At 44.8% G+C, this 19,534-nt stretch overlaps 6 non-coding genes across 6 annotated transcripts; 2 read left to right on the plus strand and 4 right to left on the minus strand.

Annotated features, from left to right (window-relative positions):
• Positions 1-7,573: 7,573 nt before the first annotated feature.
• trnar-acg (transfer RNA arginine (anticodon ACG)) lies at positions 7,574-7,646 on the minus strand. Its single transcript has one exon. It is a non-coding gene; the product is annotated as a tRNA-Arg (tRNA).
• A 1,341-nt stretch (positions 7,647-8,987) lies between these two features.
• trnap-ugg (transfer RNA proline (anticodon UGG)) lies at positions 8,988-9,077 on the plus strand. Its single transcript is given in 2 exon segments — positions 8,988-9,023; positions 9,042-9,077. It is a non-coding gene; the product is annotated as a tRNA-Pro (tRNA).
• Positions 9,078-12,733: 3,656 nt separating this feature from the next.
• Positions 12,734-12,807, minus strand: trnai-aau (transfer RNA isoleucine (anticodon AAU)). The gene has a single exon. It is a non-coding gene; the product is annotated as a tRNA-Ile (tRNA).
• Positions 12,808-14,683: 1,876 nt separating this feature from the next.
• trnap-ugg (transfer RNA proline (anticodon UGG)) lies at positions 14,684-14,773 on the plus strand. The gene is given in 2 exon segments: positions 14,684-14,719; positions 14,738-14,773. It is a non-coding gene; the product is annotated as a tRNA-Pro (tRNA).
• Positions 14,774-15,299: 526 nt separating this feature from the next.
• trnai-aau (transfer RNA isoleucine (anticodon AAU)) lies at positions 15,300-15,373 on the minus strand. The gene has a single exon. It is a non-coding gene; the product is annotated as a tRNA-Ile (tRNA).
• Positions 15,374-17,862: 2,489 nt separating this feature from the next.
• trnai-aau (transfer RNA isoleucine (anticodon AAU)) lies at positions 17,863-17,936 on the minus strand. Its single transcript has one exon. It is a non-coding gene; the product is annotated as a tRNA-Ile (tRNA).
• Between the last annotated feature and the right edge of the window lie 1,598 nt (positions 17,937-19,534).

Here is a 19,534-nt window from a genome sequence, read left to right on the forward strand (position 1 = left end):
AACCTGGGAAAGTATTAACAGCCACTTGTAGGAGTGCGAATTGACTAGGGAAAGCCGGCACGGATTTGTTAAAGGCAAATCGTGTTTAACTAACCTGATAGAGTTTTTTCATGAGGCAACAGAGTGGGTAGTTGAGGGTAATGCAGTTGATGTGGTGTGTATGGACTTTCAAAAGGCGTTTGATAAAGTGCCACACGGTAGGCTTATCATTAAGATTGCGGCCCATGGAATAAAGGGGACAGTAGCAACAGATGCAGAATTGGCTAAGGGACAGGAAACAGAGAGTCGTGGTGAACGGTTGTTTATTGGACTGGAGGGAGGTGCACAGTGGTGTTGCCAGCGGTCAGTGCTGGGACCATTGCTTTTCTTGATATAAAGTGATGACTTGGACTTGGGTGCACAGAGCACAATTTCAAAATTTGCATATGATACAAAACGTGGAAGGGTAGTAAACAGTGAGGAGGATGGTCATCGACTTGAAGAGGTTATCGACAGGCTGGTGGCATGGGCGGACAAGTGGCAGATGACATTTAACGCTAAAAAATGCTAAGTGATACATTTTGCTGGGAATAACGAGGAGAGGCAATATAAACTAGAGGGCACAACTCTAAAAGGGGCACAGGAACACAGAGATCTGGGGGTTTATGTGGACAAATCGTTGAAGGTGGCAGAGCACGTTGAGAAAACCATTAAAAAGCATACGGGATCCTGGGCTTTATAAAAGGAGGCATAGAGTACAGAAGTATGGAAGTCATGATGAACTTCAATAAAACACTGGTTCAGCCACAACTGGAGTATTGTGTCCAGTTTTGGGGATCGCACTTTAGGAAAGACATGAAGGCCTTAGAGAGGGTGCAGAAGAGATTTATTAGAATGAATCCAGGGATGAGAGACTTTCGTTACGTGGATAGACTGGAGAAGCTGGGGTTGTTCTCTTTGGAACAGAGACGGTTGCGAGGAGATTGAATTGAGGTATTCAAAATCATGAAGGGTCTGGACGAAGGAGATAGTGAGAAACTGTTCTCATTGGCGGAATGTTCAAGAAGCAGAGGACACAGATTTAAAGTGATTGGCAAAAGAACCGCATGTGACATGAGGAAAAACTTTTTTACACAGCTAATTGTTAGGATCAGTAATGCATCGCCCGAGGGTGTGGTGGAGGCAGAATCAATCACGGCCTTCAAAAGGAAACTGGTTAAGTACATGAAAGGAAAAAAAATGCAAGACTACTGAGAAAGGGCGATGGAGTGGGATTACCTGGATTGCTCTTGAATAGAGCCGAATGGCCTCCTCCCATGCTGTAACCTTTCTACAATTTCTTTGTTTTCATGGGATGTGGGCGTCGCTGGCAAGGCCAGCATTGATTGTCCATCCCTAATGGCCCTTAAGAAGTTAGTGGTGAGCCGCCGCCTTTAACCGCTGCAGCCCGTGTGATGAATGTTTTCCCACAGTGCTGTTAGGAAGAGAGTTCCAAGATTTTGACCCGGCGACGATGAAGGAACGGCGATATATTTCCAAGTCGGAATGGTGTGTGCCTTGGAGGGGAACGTGCAGGTGGTGGTGTTCCCTTGCGCCTGCTGCCCATGTCCTTCTAGGTGGTAGAGATCGCGGGTTTGGGAGGTGTTGTCGAAGAAGCCTTGGCGAGTTGCTGCCGTACATCCTGTGGATGGTACACACTACAGCCACGGTGCGCTGGTGGTGAAGGGAGTGAATTTTTAAGGTTGGTTTAAGGGCTGCCAATCAAGCGGGATGCTTTGTTCTGGATTGTGTCCAGATTGTTGACTGATGCTGCAGCTGCACTCATCCAGGCAAGTGAAGGGTATTCCATCACACTCCTGACTTGTGCCTTGTGGATGGTATAAAGGCTTTGGGTAGCCAGGAGATGAGTCACTCGTCGAAGAATATCCAGCCTCTGACCTGCTCTTGTAGCCACAGTATTTATGTGGCTGGTCCAGTTAAGTTTCTGGTCCACGGTAACCCCTAGGATGTTCATGGTGGGGGATTCGGTGATGGTAATGCCCTTGATTGTCAAGGGGAGGTGGTTAGCCTCTCTCTGGTTGCAGATGGTCATTGGCTGTCACTTCTCTTTCGCGAATGCTACTTGCCACTTACCGCCCTCCCTCAGCTGATGAAACAGTCCTCCTCCATGTTGAGCACCACTTGAAGGAAGCACTGAGGGTAGCAAGGGCACAAAATGTACTCTGGGTGGGGGACTTCAATGTCCATCACGAAGAGTGGCTCGGTAGCACCACTACTGACCGAGCTGGCCGAGTCCTGAAGGACATAGCTGCTAGACTGGGCCTGCGGCAGGTGGTGAGCGAACCAACACGAGGGAAAAACTTACTTGACCTCGTCCTCACCAATCTACCTGTCGCAAATGCATCTGTCCATGACAGTATTGGTAGAAATGACCACCGCGCAGTCCTCATGGAGATCAAGTCCCGTCTTCGCACTGAGGACACCATCCAACGTGTTGTGTGGCACTACCACCGTGCTAAATAGGATAGATTCAGAACAGATCTAGCAGCTCAAAACTGGGCATCTATGAGGCGCTGTGGGCCATCAGCAGCAGCAGAATTGTATTCCACCAGAATCTGTAACCTCATGGCCCGGCATATTCCTCACTCTACCATTACCAACAAGCCAGGGGATCAACCCTGGTTCAATGAGGAGTGTAGAAGAGCATGCCAGGAGCAGCACCAGGCATACCTAAAAATGAGGTGCCAACCTGGTGAAGCTACAACTCAGGACTACATGCATGCTAAACAGCGGAAGCAACATGCTATGGACAGAGCTAAGCGATTCCACAACCAACGGATCAGATCAAAGCTCTGCAGTCCTGTCACATCCAGTCGTGAATGGTGGTGGACAATTAAACAACTAACGGGAGGAGGAGGCTCTGCAAACATCCCCATCCTCAATGATGGCGGAGTCCAGCACGTGAGTGCAAAAGACAAGGCTGAAGCGTTTGCAACCATCTTCAGCCAGAAGTGCCGAGTGGATGATCCATCTCGGCCTCCTCCCGAAATCCCCACCATCACAGAAGCCAGTCTTCGGCCAATTCGATTCACTCCACGTGACATCAAGAAACGGCTGAGTGCACTGGATACAGCAAAGGCTTTGGGCTCCGACAACATCCCAGCTGTAGTGCTGAAGACTTGTGCTCCAGAACTAGCTGCGCCTCTAGCCAAGCTGTTCCAATACAACTACAACACTGGCATCTAGCGACAATGTGGAAAATTGCCCAGGTATGTCCTGTCCACAAAAAGCAGGACAAATCTAATCCGGCCAATTGCCGCCCCATCAGTCTACTCTCAATCATCAGCAAAGTGATGGAAGGTGTCATCCACAGTGCTATCAAGCGGCACTTACTCACCAATAACCTGCTCACCGATGCTCAGTTTGGGTTCCGCCAGGACCACTCGGCTCCAGACCTCATTACAGCGTTGGTCCAAACATGGACAAAAGAGCTGAATTCCAGAGGTGAGGTGAGAGTGACTGCCCTTGACATCAAGGCAGCATTTGACCGAGTATGGCACCAAGGAGCCCTCGTAAAATTGAAGTCAATGGGAATCAAGGGGAAAACTCTCCAGTGGCTGGAGTCATACCTAGCACAAAGGAAGATGGTAGTGGTTGTTGGAGGCCAATCATCTCAGCCCCAGGACATTGCTGCCGGAGTTCCTCAGGGCAGTGTCCTAGGCCCAACCATCTTCAGCTGCTTCATCAATGACCTTCCCTCCATCATAAGGTCAGAAATGGGGATGTTCGCTGATGACTGCACAGTGTTCAGTTCCATTCGCAACCGCTCAAATAATGAAGCAGTCCGAGCCCGCATGCAGCAAGACCTGGACAACATCCAGGCTTGGGCTCATAAGTGGCAAGTAACATTCGCGCCAGATAAGTGCCAGGCAATGACCATCTCCAACAAGAGAGAGTCTAACCACCTCCCCCTGACATTCAACGGCATTACCATCACCGAATCCCCCACCATCAACATCCTGGGGGTCACCATTGACCAGAAACTTAACTGGACCATCCATATAAATACTGTGGCTACGAGAGCAGGTGAGAAGCTGGGTATTCTGCGGCGAGTGACTCACCTCCTGACTCCCCAAAGCCTTTCCACCATCCACAAGGCACAAGTCAGGAGTGCGATGGAATACTCTCCACTTGCTTGGATGAGTGCAGCTCCAACAACACTCAAGAAGCTCGACACCATCCAAGATAAAGCAGCCAGCTTGATTGGCACCCCATCCACCACACTAAACATTCACTCCCTTCACCACCGGCGCACTGTGTCTGCAGTGTGTACCATCCACATGATGTACTGCAGCAACTCGCCAAGGCTTCTTCGACAGCACCTCCCAAACCCGCGACTTCTGCCACCGAGAAGGACAAGAGCAGCAGGTACATGGGAACGACACGACCTGCACGTTCCCCTCCAAGTCACACACCATCTCGACTTGGAAATTTATCGCCGTTTCTTCATCGTCGCTGGATCAAAATCCTGGAACTCCCTTCCTAACAGCACAGTGGGAGAACCGTCACCACACGGACTGCAACGGTTCAAGAAGGTGGCTCACCACCACCTTCTCGAGGGAAATTAGGGATGGGCAATAAATGATGGCCTCGCCAGCGACGCCCACATCCCGTGAACGATTAAAAAAAAAAGCCCAAGCCTGAATGTTGTCCAGGTCTTACTGCACGCGGGCAGCGTCTACACAGTTATCTCTTGCACTTGCATTGAAGTGGACCGTAGTTTTCAATTCTAAACCAATGTTATGAAAAAAATGTGTCCGAGAAAGACTCGATTTCAGCGGGTGACTTTGGGCCAATGGATAGTTCAGTTAACATTTGTGATTGCCGAGTGGCGAGAGGGTGGATTTGGAGCTCCTGTGTGGCTGTACTGCGCTTTGACCCGATCTGCTTGGAGCGACATTCCCTTCAACTCATCGCTTACAGGGACAGTTCGACTCTAAGTTTCCTTTCCCTGGCGCTTGGTGAGATTTCAAGAATTGGATAAAACCCGTGCCTAGTCCAACCTCATCACTTACAGGCAAACAGATACAAAGCGGCGACACTGTGCTTCGGTGAGATGAAAGCCCAGACCGATTTCACGTTCGAATGAAATGTCGAACAAAACTTACTCAAAGAAAGTGCAGGCCATTGAAGTGCCTTTAAATTCCTGATTGTTTGCACTGAACTTCTTCCCAAAAGTGTTTGAGATTCACGTGGAGCGATTCGGGGGCTTCTTTTCCTTTTCTGCAGAAGTTTCAACTGCAGTTCAAGATCAAAAGTCCTGGGACCACTGGTGTTCAAAATTTATTGGTGCTGGGACCACTGTTGTTCACAACTCATCATTGCTGTGATCACTGTTGTTCACAATTTATCGATGCTGGGACTACTATTGTTCACAATTTATCGGTGCTGGGATCACTGTTGTTCACAATTTAACGGTGCTGGGGCCGTTGTTGTTAAACATTTACATTATTGATTTGGACACGGAAATCGGAAGTACATTTTGAAAAGTTGAGGACGAAACCTAATTGGGAGCTCCAGTTAATACAAAGGAAAAATGCGAAAAATACAGGCAGTCATTCGTAAACTTACAGAACGTGCGTGTAAATGACAAATTAATTTCCATATATACAAGTGTGAGGTGGTGCATTTCGGTAGGAAGAATAATTGGGCCAAATCCTGCTTGGAGAATAAGAGTCTAAATGGGATAGAGGAGCAGAGGGATCTTGGGGCACAGATACACAAATCACGAAAAGTAGTGACATTAGTTAATAAGGCCACGTGAAAACAAACTAAACACTGGGGTTCATTTCCAGAGGGATAGAATTGAAAAGCAAATAAGTTATATTCGTAGTGAACCTTGGTTAGAGAACACTTGGAGCACTGGGCACAGTTCTGGTCTCCATGTTATAAGAAGAATATAGGGACATTGGGGAAGGTGGAAAAGACTCACAAGGGTGATACCAGAACTGAGAGGATACACTTATCAGGAAAGGATGAACAGGCTCGGGTTCTTTTCTCCAGAAAAAAGAAGGCCGATGGATGACCTGATAGAAGTCTTGAAGATAATGAATGGGTTTGATCGGGTAGACATAGAGGAAATGGTTTAACCTGACCTTATGGGGAGTCCAAAACTAGAGGTCACAAGTATAAGATAGTCACTATTAAATCCAATTGGGAATTCAGGATCAACTTCTTTCCCCAAATAGTGTTCGGAATGTGGAGTGCGCTACCACAAGGAGTAGCTGAGGCAAATAACATAGATCCATTTAAGGGGAAGGTAGATAAAATCTTGAAGGGTCTAGACAGAGTAGCTGCTCCCATTGGCAGAAGGGGCAAGAACCAGAGGACAAAGATTTATGGTGATTACAAAAGAATCAATGGCGACATGAGGAAAAATGCTTTTACACAGCGAGTGGCTAAGATTTGGAATTCACTGCCTGAGTGAATGTTGGAGGCAGATTCAATCAAAGGGGAATTGGATAAATACTTGAAGGGAAAAACGAGAACGGCTATGGGTAAACTGCGGGGGAGTGGGACAAGCTGGATTGGTTTTGCAGAGTGCCAGCACGGACTCGACGTGCCGAATGGCCTCCTTCCTTCTTATAACCATTCTATGTTTCTAGGATTCAAAGAAGCAGAAACGAAATAACACGAACTGCCGAAACCCGAGATCTTTAGTCTAACGCCCTCCCAACTGAGCGATTTCCGCCCAACTGTTAATTGAACTTTGTGTCATTAGTTTGAAGAACATATAAGCCCAGGAAGAATTGCACCTTCAGGTCATTCCGCAATTCAGATATAAACATCGCACTCAAATAAACACATCCTCAGTTCAGAAATAAACATTGCACTCAGACATACACACACACAGTTTATATATAAACATTGCACTCATATATACACACACACACACAGTTTATACATAAACATCGCACTCATATATACACCCCACAGTTTAAATATAAACATCGCATTCAGATACACACACCCACAATTCATGTATAAAAATCGCACTGATATCTACACTCCCACAGTTCATATATGAACATCGCGCTCCGACGACACACCTAGTTAATATCTACCCAAACTCCTGTTGATAGTTCTCACCAAAGACTGAACACTGAAATCTTAACTGTTTTCCAGATACTGTTCGTCCTGCTTTGCATTTTCAGCATCGGATTTCCTGCAGATCGGCAAAGGGAACGCGATATCGGTCCTCGTGGTGAATGCTGCTTCGAACGGACGTCTCGGTGTCCTGGAGTTGGCGGGGATTGGAAAGCTCTTGTTTCACATGAAGTGTCTGAAAGGCCCGTAGACACCTGAAGGTCATCAGCGCGGATGTCCACACCTCGTTCTGCAAGATGAGCGTGCCTGACATCAACTGAAAAGGCGGCATGTTCGAAACACGTTGTGGTCACAGTTTCTGTCTGCACAGAACTGATCCTAAATCATTGAAGATGGAATGTTTTCTTTGCGACTTCACAATAAATAATATCTTACAATGAAGTTTGATTTTTAGTTCCCCACTGTCAGAGGGAAAATTGCATAAATCCGAGCCAGGTAGGAGTCGAACCTACAGTCTTCTGATTCGTAGTCAGACACGTTATCCATTGCGCCACTGGCCCAGGTGATATGTGATGTGTTTTATTTCATTTTACATTCAGAACCAACCCATAGATTGACACAGAGAGGTCAACACAGCGAGAGATACAAACAGTATCGCTGAACACAGCGAAACAGACAAGACATATAGAAATGTACCAAACGGCCTCAAACTCCAACAGACAGTGGTGAGTATCTGACAGGTTTCAGTGAGAGGAGGTGGTGAATTTGCAGCTTGATTTGGCTTCGTGGCTTTGCTGCTCAAAGTGCCCGTTTGGTCAGGTCCTTTATTGTCTGAAGCCTCCGATGTGATATTTACCCAATTTGTGAATTAAACAACAAAGTAACACAGGGCGGTGTTTGTATTAGTTCCGGAGCCAACAAGGAAAGGATGCCAGAACTTGACCCCCCGAATCAAATGAAGCTCCTGGGAAAGCTACAAGACAACGCCGGTCTATCGGGCATCGTTTGAAGCAACTGGCAGTTTAAAGTAGCATCTACAGCCATGCAAGTACTGCCATGTGCCGCTGAGATCGCCGACTGGTTGAAGCGTTAAATTCAAGATCAAATGGAGTTTTCCTTCGCAGATTTGATTTCTGCTCGCTGAATTATTGTTTAAAGATCCGTTTAATGCTCAAATGAATGAACTGGATCTAACTCACTTCATGTATCTCTCTCAGTGCATGAGAGATACTCGAGCGTGGCCGGCGCTTTTAATTGGGTGCCCAATGTACTCTTGCAAAATTCAAATACACAAGAAAGAATCTTGCCCAATCTGAAACTAAAATTCTGCTACTTTGCAGAACCACCCATTTATAAGCGACTTTATTTGGATGAATCTCACTATCTCTCCTTGTCTCTTGTCTCGATGTTGTCCCCTGATGGACTTCTCAGGCTTCCTGGAACGGTAAAGGCTGATCGAACCTGCAACACCAGCAGGGAAAGGGCAAGGAAAAAAAAGATTGAGACGGTCGGAAAAGTAAAGGTGCAACCCAGCTGATAAATTCGTAGCTAATGTCTCCACATTTTTGTCTCTTCGCCCTCACAGTGAAAGGAAACAGCAATGTGAGTAAAATATACTTATGGTAGCTTGTATACTCTGACGATGCCGAGACAGATGCCAATGTAGCTTCAGATCAACTAATTCTGAAAAGTATTATTTGAAGAAACAAGTCGTACATTGTAAACGAATTTAGTAAAGAGAGGCTAATATTGGTGACTGGAAATAGGTAGTGTACAACTTGATATTGCTGCAAATAGGAATAGAAAACGAGATTGGGTGGACAGAAGCGGTTGGAAAGGATAGCCGATCGGCTGAAGACTATGGTGAAATTTTAGACCGGCTGCAGGGCTTTCTAGCAAGCGGCTCGTTGGTCTAGGGGTATGATTCTCGCTTTGGGCGTTTTTCTAATGGAATATGCGAGAGGTCCCGGGTTCAAATCCCGGACGAGCCCTGTTATCTCACTGCTTTTTAGTGAAAAGTCACCAATTGGATTCTGACATCTTTGCAGTTGTTCGAATTGAATTATATTTGAGCTCCAGAGGACAAAGTGCAGAAGTTTCCAAGGCGCAACACACACGGAGTAAATAAAATGTCTCAAGATGATGCGGAGATTGAAGCTGAATGTGAATTTACCCCAATTTAGGCGGTCTCATTGATATTAGATGACGGGATCGAGAACCACATATCCAAGTTTGCCGATGACACAAAGATAGACAGAATTATAAGCAGTTTGGATGGAAGAATGAGATTACAGAGGGGGTTGGGAACCTGAGCAGGGAGAGAGAGGAAAGCGTAACAGGAAGGGACAGAAGGTATGGAGTAATAGGTAAAGTGTTAAAAAAGGAAAAAGCAGGAACTAAGCATCACAAAACAGATTTGAAAGTTCTTTATCTGAATGCACGTAGCATTCGTAATAAAATGGACGAGTTAACGGCACAAATAACTACGTATGGGTATGATCTTGTGGCCATTACAGAAACATGGCTGCAGGGTGACAACGACTGGGAATTAAATATGCCAGGGTATTTAACAATCAGGAAGGACAGGCAGGAAGGAAGGGGAGGTGGGGTGGCTATGTTAATAAAGGAAGGAATCACTGTAATACAGAGAAATGATATTGGGACAAAGCATCAAGATAATGAAACAGTTTGGGTGGAGATAAGGAATAATAAGGGAAAAAAAAAACATTCGTGGGCGTAGTATATAGGCCTCCTAATAGTTGCAACTCTGCTGGAAGAAGTATTAATCAGGAGATAGTCGGGGCATGTAATAAGGGAACAGCCATAATTATGGGGGATTTTAATTATCATATTAACTGGACAAATCAAATTGGGCAGAGCAGCCTTGAGGACGAGTTCATTGAGTGCATCAGGGATGGATTTCTTGAGCAGTATGTAACTGATCCTACAAGGGGGCAGGCAACCTTGGACCTGGTCCTGTGTAATGAGTCAGGATTAATTAATAATGTCCTAGTTAAGGATCCCCTTGGAACGAGCGACCACAACATGGTTGAATTCCATATCCAATTAGAGGGTGAGAAGGTTGATTCTCAAACAAGCGTACTGAGCTTGAATAAAGGAGACTATGATGGTATGAGAGCGGAATTGATTAAAGTGGACTGGGAAAATAGATTAAAGGGTAAGACGGTACATGAGCAGTGGTGTTCATTTAGGGAGTTATTTTACAACTTTCAAAATAAATATATTCCACTGAGGAAAAAAGGGTGTAAAAGAAATGACAGCCATCCGTGGCTAAGTAAAGAAATCAAGGATAGTATCCGACTAAGAACAAGGACATATAAGGTAGCCAAACTTAGTGGGAGGATAGAAGATTGGGAATTCTTCAAAAGACAGCAAAAAGTAACTAAAGGATTGATTAAGAAAGGGAAGTTAGATTATGAAAAGAAATTAGCAAAAAATATAAAAACAGATAGCAAGAGTTTCTATAGTTATATAAAAAGAAAAAGGGTGGCTAAGGCAAACATAGGTCCCTTAGAGGATGAGACCGGGAAATTAATGGTGGGAAACATGGAGATGGCAAAAATGCTGAACAAATATTTTGCTTCAGTCTTTACAGTAGAGGACACTAAGAATATCCCAACACTGGACAAACAGGGGACTCTCGGGGGGGAGGAGCTAAATACGATTAAAATCACTCAGGAGATGGTACTCAGTAAAATAATGGGACTCAAGGCGGATAAATCCCCTGGACCTGATGGCTTCCATCCTAGGGTCTTGAGGGAAGTGGCAGTAGGGATTGTGGATGCTTTGGTGATAGTTTTCCAAAATTCCCTGGACTCAGGAGAGGTCCCGGCAGATTGGAAAACTGCTAATGCAACACCGTTATTTAAAAAGGGTAGTAGGCAGAAGGCTAGAAATTATAGGCCAGTTAGCTTAACATCTGTGGTGGGTAAAATTTTGGAGTCTATTATTAAGGAGACAGTAACGGAACATTTAGATAAGCATAATTTAATAGGACAAAGTCAGCATGGCTTTATGAAGGGGAAGTCATGTCTGACAAATTTGCTTGAGTTCTTCGAGGATATAACGTATAGGGTGGATAAAGGGGAACCAGTGGACGTAGTGTATTTAGACTTCCAGAAGGCATTCGACAAGGTGCCACATAAAAGATTATTACTTAAGATAAAAAATCACGGGATTGGGGGTAATATTCTGGCATGGGTGGAGGATTGGTTATCGAACAGGAAGCAGAGAGTTGGGATAAATGGTTCATTTTCGGACTGGCAACCAGTAACCAGTGGTGTTCCACAGGGGTCGGTGCTGGGTCCCCAACTCTTTACAATCTATATTAACGATTTGGAGGAGGGGACCGAGTGCAACATATCAAAATTTGCAGATGATACAAAGATGGGAGGGAAAGTAGAGAGTGAGGAGGACATAAAAAACCTGCAAGGGGATATAGACAGGCTGGGTGAGTGGGCGGAGATTTGGCAGATGCAATATAGTATTGGAAAATGTGAGGTTATGCACTTTGGCAGGAAAAATCAGAGAGCAAGTTATTTTCTTAATGGCGAGAGACTGGAAAGTACTGCAGTACAAAGGGATCTGGGGGTCCGAGTGCAAGAAAATCAAAAAGTTGGTATGCAGGTGCAGCAGGTGATCAAGAAAGCCAACGGAATGTTGGCTTTTATTGCTAGGGGGATAGAATATAAAAACAAGGAGGTATTGCTGCAGTTATATAAGGTATTGGTGAGACCGCACCTGGAATACTGCATACAGTTTTGGTCTCCATACTTAAGAAAAGACATACTTGCTCTCGAGGCAGTACAAAGAAGGTTCACTCGGTTAATCCCGGGGATGAGGGGGCGGACATATGAGGAGAGGTTGAGTAGATTGGGACTCTACTCATTGGAGTTCAGAAGAATGAGAGGCGATCTTATTGAAACATATAAGATTGTGAAGGGTCTTGATCGGGTGGATGCAGTAAGGATGTTCCCAAAGATGGGTGAAACTAGAACTAGGGGGCATAATCTTAGAATAAGGGGCTGCTCTTTCAAAACTGAGATGAGGAGAAACTTCTTCACTCAGAGGGTGGCAGGTCTGTGGAATTTGCTGCCCCAGGAATCTGTGGAAGCTACATCATTAGATAAATTTAAAACAGAAATAGACAGTTTCCTAGAAGTAAAGGGAATTAGGGGTTATGGGGAGCGGGCAGGAAATTGGACATGAAGCTGAGTTCGGATCGGTCAATGCCCTGTGGGTGGCGGAGAGGGCCCAGGGGCTATGTGGCCAGGTCCTGCTCCGACTTCTTGTGTTCTTTAGATTTGTGGTTGGGATCAGATCAGCCATGATCTTATTGAATGGCGGAGCAGGCTCGAGGGGACGATTGGCCTGCTCCTGCTCCAATTTCTTATGTTCTTATGTTCTTATATCACTAGATTAAGTGAATGGGCAAAACTGCGGCAAATGGATTTCAACGTAAGCAAGTTTGAGGCCGTCCACTTTGGATCTCAAAAAGATAGATCAGAAAACATATTAATGGATGTTACTCCAAAAAATTGACCACATGACATTTTGTGTGGATTCGCTTGTTTCTCAAGTCTGCCAAACTTTTAAAAGTTACCAAAATATTGCAATAGGAACCTTATGGCCCGTAAGGGGTTCGAACCCGCGGCCTTGGCGTTATTAGCACCACGCTCTAACCAACTGAGCTAACCGGCCATGCAAACATCTTAGCTTTATGGGCTTACCCGCGTGTTGGGTAGTTTGTGTTTATTTTTACACCATCTGACAGGGTTTTACAACGAATATTGAATAAATCACATCCCTTAAACATTGTTACTTGTTTCTGTATATACTGTCGAGGATGTAGATCAAAATTAACAAACAAAGAGCACTTTAATGTAACAAATTAAATTCCGATCAATATTATTTTACCAACAATGAACAGCCCATCCATAAAACACTGCCCCGCTATAAAACCTGTGGGCAGGACCCTGAGCTACTGTGAAAAAGATATCACAGCAACGTGATTCGATCACGCTGCGTTTTGACGTTGTGTCAGATGTCTGTCTGTCTATCCGTCTGATTGGGTATCTGCCTTATTCTCAGGCCAGGCTTTTTGTTTGCTGGCTGCAGGCCTCGCTCCCCGACTGACTGAACAACTACCGGGCCGTGTGTCAGAATCAATGACTGTGACTGACTGTCTGCCCATTTATGGCCATATTTCTGAGTTCCTGCCATCGCTCTGTGTCGCAGGCCTGTCTCTGTCCCGAAGGATCACAACACACCCACAAGCTTCACGACTGAACGCAGGTTTGGTCAGTCTGTCCGCGCAGGTCCTTCGGAAGCTAATGATTTTGAACTGAATTATTTTTCCTGAGTGACTTTGTGAAGTTTTGTTCAGTGACATGTTTGCGAAAGAGAACGGAGGAAATAGTTAGTGTGCAACTCGACATTTCTCGACATCGGAATAGAAAACGTGACTGGATGGAGAGAAGAGGTCTGAATGGATGGCCGATCGGCTGTGGGTGGCACCGAATTCTGCAGTGGCTGCAGTGGTTCATTACCGGTAATGAAAATGAGGTAATATACCACCACAAGTTGCCGCTGAAAATCATTCAATTTCCCAAACTTGACCCACCGAATCAAATGAAGCTCCTGGGAAAGCTACAAGACAACGCCGGTCTATCGGGCATCGTTTGAAGCAACTGGCAGTTTAAAGTGGCATCGACAGCCATGCAAGTACTGCCATGTGCCGCTGCGATCGCCGAGTGGTTGAAGCGTTAAATTCAAGATCAAATGGAGTTTTCCTTCGCAGGTTTGATTTCTGCTCGCTGAATTATTGTTTAAAGGTCCGTTCAATGCTCAAATGAATGAACTGTATCTAACTCACTTCATTTATCTCTTTCAGTGCATGAGAGATACTCGAGCGTGTCCGGCGCTTTTAATTGGGTGCCCAATGTACTCTTGCAAAATTCAAATACACAAGAAAGAATCTTGCCCAATCTGCAACTAAAATTCTGCTACTTTGCAGAACCACCCATTTATAAGCGACTTTATTTGGATGAATCTCACTATCTCTCCTTGTCTCTTGTCTCGATGTTGTCCCCTGATGGACTTCTCAGGCTTCCTGGAACGGTAAAGGCTGATCTCACCTGCAACACCAGCAGGGAAAGGGCAAGGAGAAAAAAGATTGAGACGGTCGGAAAAGTAAAGGTGCAACCCAGCTGATAAATTCGTAGCTAATGTCTCCACATTTTTGTCTCTTCGCCCTCACAGTGAAAGGAAACAGCAATGTGAGTAAAATATACTTATGGTAGCTTGTATACTCTGACGATGCCGAGACAGATGCCAATGTAGCTTCAGATTAACTAATTCTGAAAAGTATTATTTGAAGAAACAAGTCGTGCATTGTAAACGAATTTAGTAAAGAGAGGCTAATATTGGTGACTGGAAATAGGTAGTGTACAACTTGATATTGCTGCAAATTGGAATTGAAAAGGAGATTGGGTGGACAGAAGCGGTTGGAAAGGATTGCCGATCGGCTGAAGACTATGGTGAAATTTTAGACCGGCTGCAGGGCTTTCTAGCAAGCGGCTCGTTGGTCTAGGGGTATGATTCTCGCTTTGGGCGTTTTTCTAATGGAATATGCGAGAGGTCCCGGGTTCAAATCCCGGACGAGCCCTGTTATCTCACTGCTTTTTAGTGAAAAGTCACCAATTGGATTCTGACATCTTTGCAGTTGTTCGAATTGAATTATATTTGAGCTCCAGAGGACAAAGTGCAGAAGTTTCCAAGGCGCAACACACACGGAGAAAATAAAATGTCTCAAGATGATGTGGAGATTGAAGCTGAATGTGAATTTACCCCAATTTAGGCGGTCTCATTGATATTAGATGACGGGATCGAGAACCACATATCCAAGTTTGCCGATGACACAAAGATAGACAGAATTATAAGCAGTTTGGATGGAAGAATGAGATTACAGAGAGATATTACTAGATTAAGTGAATGGGCAAAACTGCGGCAATTAGATTTCAACGTAAGCAAGTTTGAGGCCGTCCACTTTGGACCTCAAAAAGATAGATCAGAAAACATATTAATGGATGTTACTCCAAAAAATTGACCACATGACATTTTGTGTGGATTCGCTTGTTTCTCAAGTCTGCCAAACTTTTAAAAGTTACCAAAATATTGCAATAGGAACCTTATGGCTCGTACGGGGATCGAGCCCGCGACCTTGGCGTTATTAGCACCACGCTCTAACCAACTGAGCTAACCGGCCATGCAAACATCTTACCTTTATTGGCTTACCCGCGTGTTGGGTAGTTTGTGTTTATTTTTGCACCATCTGACAGGGTTTTACAACGAATATTGAGTAAATCACATCCCTGAAACATTGTTACTTGTTTCTGTATATACTGTCGAGGATGTAGATCAAAATTAACAAACAAAGAGCACTTTAATGTGACAAATTAAATTCCGATCAATATTATTTTCCCAACAATGAACAGCCCATCCATAAAACACTGCCCCGCTATAAAACCTGTGGGCAGGACCCTGAGCTACTGTGAAAATGATATCACAGCTACGTGATTCGATCACGCTGCGTTTTGACGTTGTGTCAGATGTCTGTCTGTCTATCCGTCTGATTGGGTATCTGCCTTATTCTCAGGCCAGGCTTTTTGTTTGCTGGCTGCAGGCCTCGCTCCCCGACTGACTGAACAACTGCCGGGCCGTGTGTCAGAATCAATGACTGTGACTGACTGTCTGCCCATTTATGGCCACATTTCAGAGTTCCTGCCATCGCTCTGTGTCGCAGGCCTGTCTCTGTCCCTTCGGATCACAACACACCCACAAGCTTCACGACTGAACGCAGGTTTGGTCAGTCTGTCCTCGCAGGTCCTTCGGAAGCTAATGATTTTGAACTGAATTATTTTTCCTGAGTGACTTGTGAAGCTTTGTTCAGTGATATGTTTGCGAAAGAGAACGGAGGAAATAGTTAGTGTACAACTCGACATTTCTCCACATCGGAATAGAAAACGTGATTGGATGGATAGAAGAGGTCTGAAAGGATGGCCGATCGGCTGTGGGTGGCACCGAATTCTGCAGTGGCTGCAGTGGTTCATTACCGGTAATGAAAATGAGGTAATATACTACCACAAGCTGCCGGTGAAAATCATTCAATTTCCCAAACTTGACCCACCGAATCAAATGAAGCTCCTGGGAAAGCTACAAGACAACGCCGGTCTATCGGGCATCGTTTGAAGCAACTGGCAGTTTAAAGTGGCATCTAAATCCATGCAAGTACTGCCATGTGCCGCTGCGATCGCCGAGTGGTTGAAGCGTTAAATTCAAGATCAAATGGAGTTTTCCTTCGCAGGTTTGATTTCTGCTCGCTGAATTATTGTTTAAAGATCCGTTCAATGCTCAAATGAATGAACTGGATCTAACTCACTTCATTTATCTCTCTCAGTGCATGAGAGATACTCGAGCGTGGCCGGCGCTTTTAATTGGGTGCCCAATGTACTCTTGCAAAATTCAAATACACAAGAAAGAATCTTGCCCAATCTGCAACTAAAATTCTGCTACTTTGCAGAACCACCCATTTATACTCGACTTTATTTACATGAATCTCTCTATCTCTCCCTGTCTCTTGTCTCTATGTTGTCCCCTGATGGACTTCTCAGGCTTCCTGGAACGGGAAAGGCTGATCGAACCTGCAACACCAGCAGGGGAAGGTCAAGGAAAAAAAGATTGAGACGGTCGGAAAAGTAAAGGTGCAACCCAGCTGATAAATTCGTAGCTAATGTCTCCACATTTTTGTCTCTTCGCCCTCACAGTGAAAGGAAACAGCAATGTGAGTAAAATATACTTATGGTAGCTTGTATACTCTGACGATGCCGTGACAGATGCCAATGTAGCTTCAGATTAACTAATTCTGAAAAGTATTATTTGAAGAAACAAGTCGTACATTGTAAACGAATTTAGTAAAGAGAGGCTAATATTGGTGACTGGAAATAGGTAGTGTACAACTTGATATTGCTGCAAATAGGAATAGAAAACGAGATTGGGTGGACAGAAGCGGTTGGAAAGGATAGCCGATCGGCTGAAGACTATGGTGAAATTTTAGACCGGCTGCAGGGCTTTCTAGCAAGCGGCTCGTTGGTCTATGGGTATGATTCTCGCTTTGGGCGTTTTTCTAATGGAATATGCGAGAGGTCCCGGGTTCAAATCCCAGACGAGCCCTGTTATCTCACTGCTTTTTAGTGAAAAGTCACCAATTGGATTCTGACAGCTTTGCAGTTGTTCGAATTGAATTATATTTGAGCTCCAGAGGACAAAGTGCAGAAGTTTCCAAGGCGCAACACACACGGAGTAAATAAAGTGTCTCAAGATGATGTGGAGATTGAAGCTGAATGTGAATTTCCCCAATTTAGGCGGTCTCATTGATATGAGATGACGGGATCGAGAACCACATATCCAAGTTTGCCGATGACACAAAGATAGACAGAATTATAAGCAGTGTGGATGGAAGAATGAGATTACAGAGAGATATTACTAGATTAAGTGAATGGGCAAAACTGCGGCAAATGGATTTCAACGTAAGCAAGTTTGAGGCCGTCCACTTTGGACCTCAAAAAGATAGATCAGAAAACATATTAATGGATGTTACTCCAAAAAATTGACCACATGACATTTTGTGTGGATTCGCTTGTTTCTCAAGTCTGCCAAACTTTTAAAAGTTACCAAAATATTTCAATCGTAACCTTATGGCCCGTACGGGGATCGAACCCGCGACCTTGGCGTTATTAGCACCACGCTCTAACCAACTGAGCTAACCGGCCATGTATACATCTTAGCTTTATGGGCTTACCCGCGTGTTGGGTAGTTTGTGTTTATTTTTGCACCATCTGACAGGGTTTTACAACGAAAATTGAGTAAATCACATCCCTGAAACATTGTTACTTGTTTCTGTATATACTGTCGAGGATGTAGATCAAAATTAACAAACAAAGAGCACATTAATGTAACAAATTAAATTCCGATCAATATTATTTTACCAACAATGAACAGCCCATCCATAAAACACTGCCCCGCTATAAAACCTGTGGGCAGGACCCTGAGCTGCTTTGAAAATGATATCACCGCAACGTGATTCGATCACGCTGCGTTTTGACGTTGAGTCAGATGTCTGTCTGTCTATCCGTCTGATTGGGTCTCTGCCTTATTCTCAGGCCAGGCTTTTTGTTTGCTGGCTGCAGGCCTCGCTCCCCGACTGACTGAACAACTGCCGGGCCGTGTGTCAGAATCAATGACTGTGACAGACACTCTGCCCATTTATTGCCACATTTCTGAGTTCCAAATCGCTCTGTGTCGCAGGCCTGTCTCTGTCCCTAAGGATCACAACACACCCACAAGCTTCACGACTGAACGCAGGTTTGGTCAGTCTGTCCTCGCAGGTCCTTCGGAAGCTAATGATTTTGAACTGAATTATTTTTCCTGAGTGACTTGTGAAGTTTTGTTCAGTGATATGTTTGCGAAAGAGAACGGAGGAAATAGTTAGTGTGCAACTCGACATTTCTCGACATGGGAATAGAAAACGTGATTGGATGGATAGAAGAGGTCTGAAAGGATGGCCGATCGGCTGTGGGTGGCACCGAATTCTGCAGTGGCTGCAGTGGTTCATTACCGGTAATGAAAATGAGGTAATATACTACCACAAGCTGCCGCTGAAAATCATTCAATTTCCCAAACTTGACCCACCGAATCAAATGAAGCTCCTGGGAAAGCTACAAGACAACGCCGGTCTATCGGGCATCGTTTGAAGCAACTGGCAGTTTAAAGTGGCATCTGCAGCCATGTAAGTACTGCCAGGTGCCGCTGCGATCGCCGAGTGGTTGAAGCGTTAAATTCAAGATCAAATGGAGTTTTCCTTCGCAGGTTTGATTTCTGCTCGCTGAATTATTGTTTAAAGATCCGTTCAATGCTCAAATGAATGAACTGGATCTAACTCACTTCATTTATCTCTCTCAGTGCATGAGAGATACTCGAGCGTGGCCGGCGCTTTTAATTGGGTGCCCAATGTACTCTTGCAAAATTCAAATACACAAGAAAGAATCTTGCCCAATCTGAAACTAAAATTCTGCTACTTTGCAGAACCACCCATTTATAAGCGACTTTATTTAGATGAATCTCAGTATCTCTCCTTGTCTCTTGTCTCGATGTTGTCCCCTGATGGACTTCTCAGGCTTCCTGGAACGGGAAAGGCTGATCGAACCTGCAACACCAGCAGGGAAAGGTCAAGGAAAAAAAGATTGAGACGGTCGGAAAAGTAAAGGTGCAACCCAGCTGATAAATTCGTAGCTAATGTCTCCACATTTTTGTCTCTTCGCCCTCACAGTGAAAGGAAACAGCAATGTGAGTAAAATATACTTCTGGTAGC

This window comes from Heptranchias perlo, chromosome 20, assembly GCF_035084215.1.
Source record: "Heptranchias perlo isolate sHepPer1 chromosome 20, sHepPer1.hap1, whole genome shotgun sequence".
NCBI lineage: Eukaryota > Metazoa > Chordata > Chondrichthyes > Hexanchiformes > Hexanchidae > Heptranchias > Heptranchias perlo.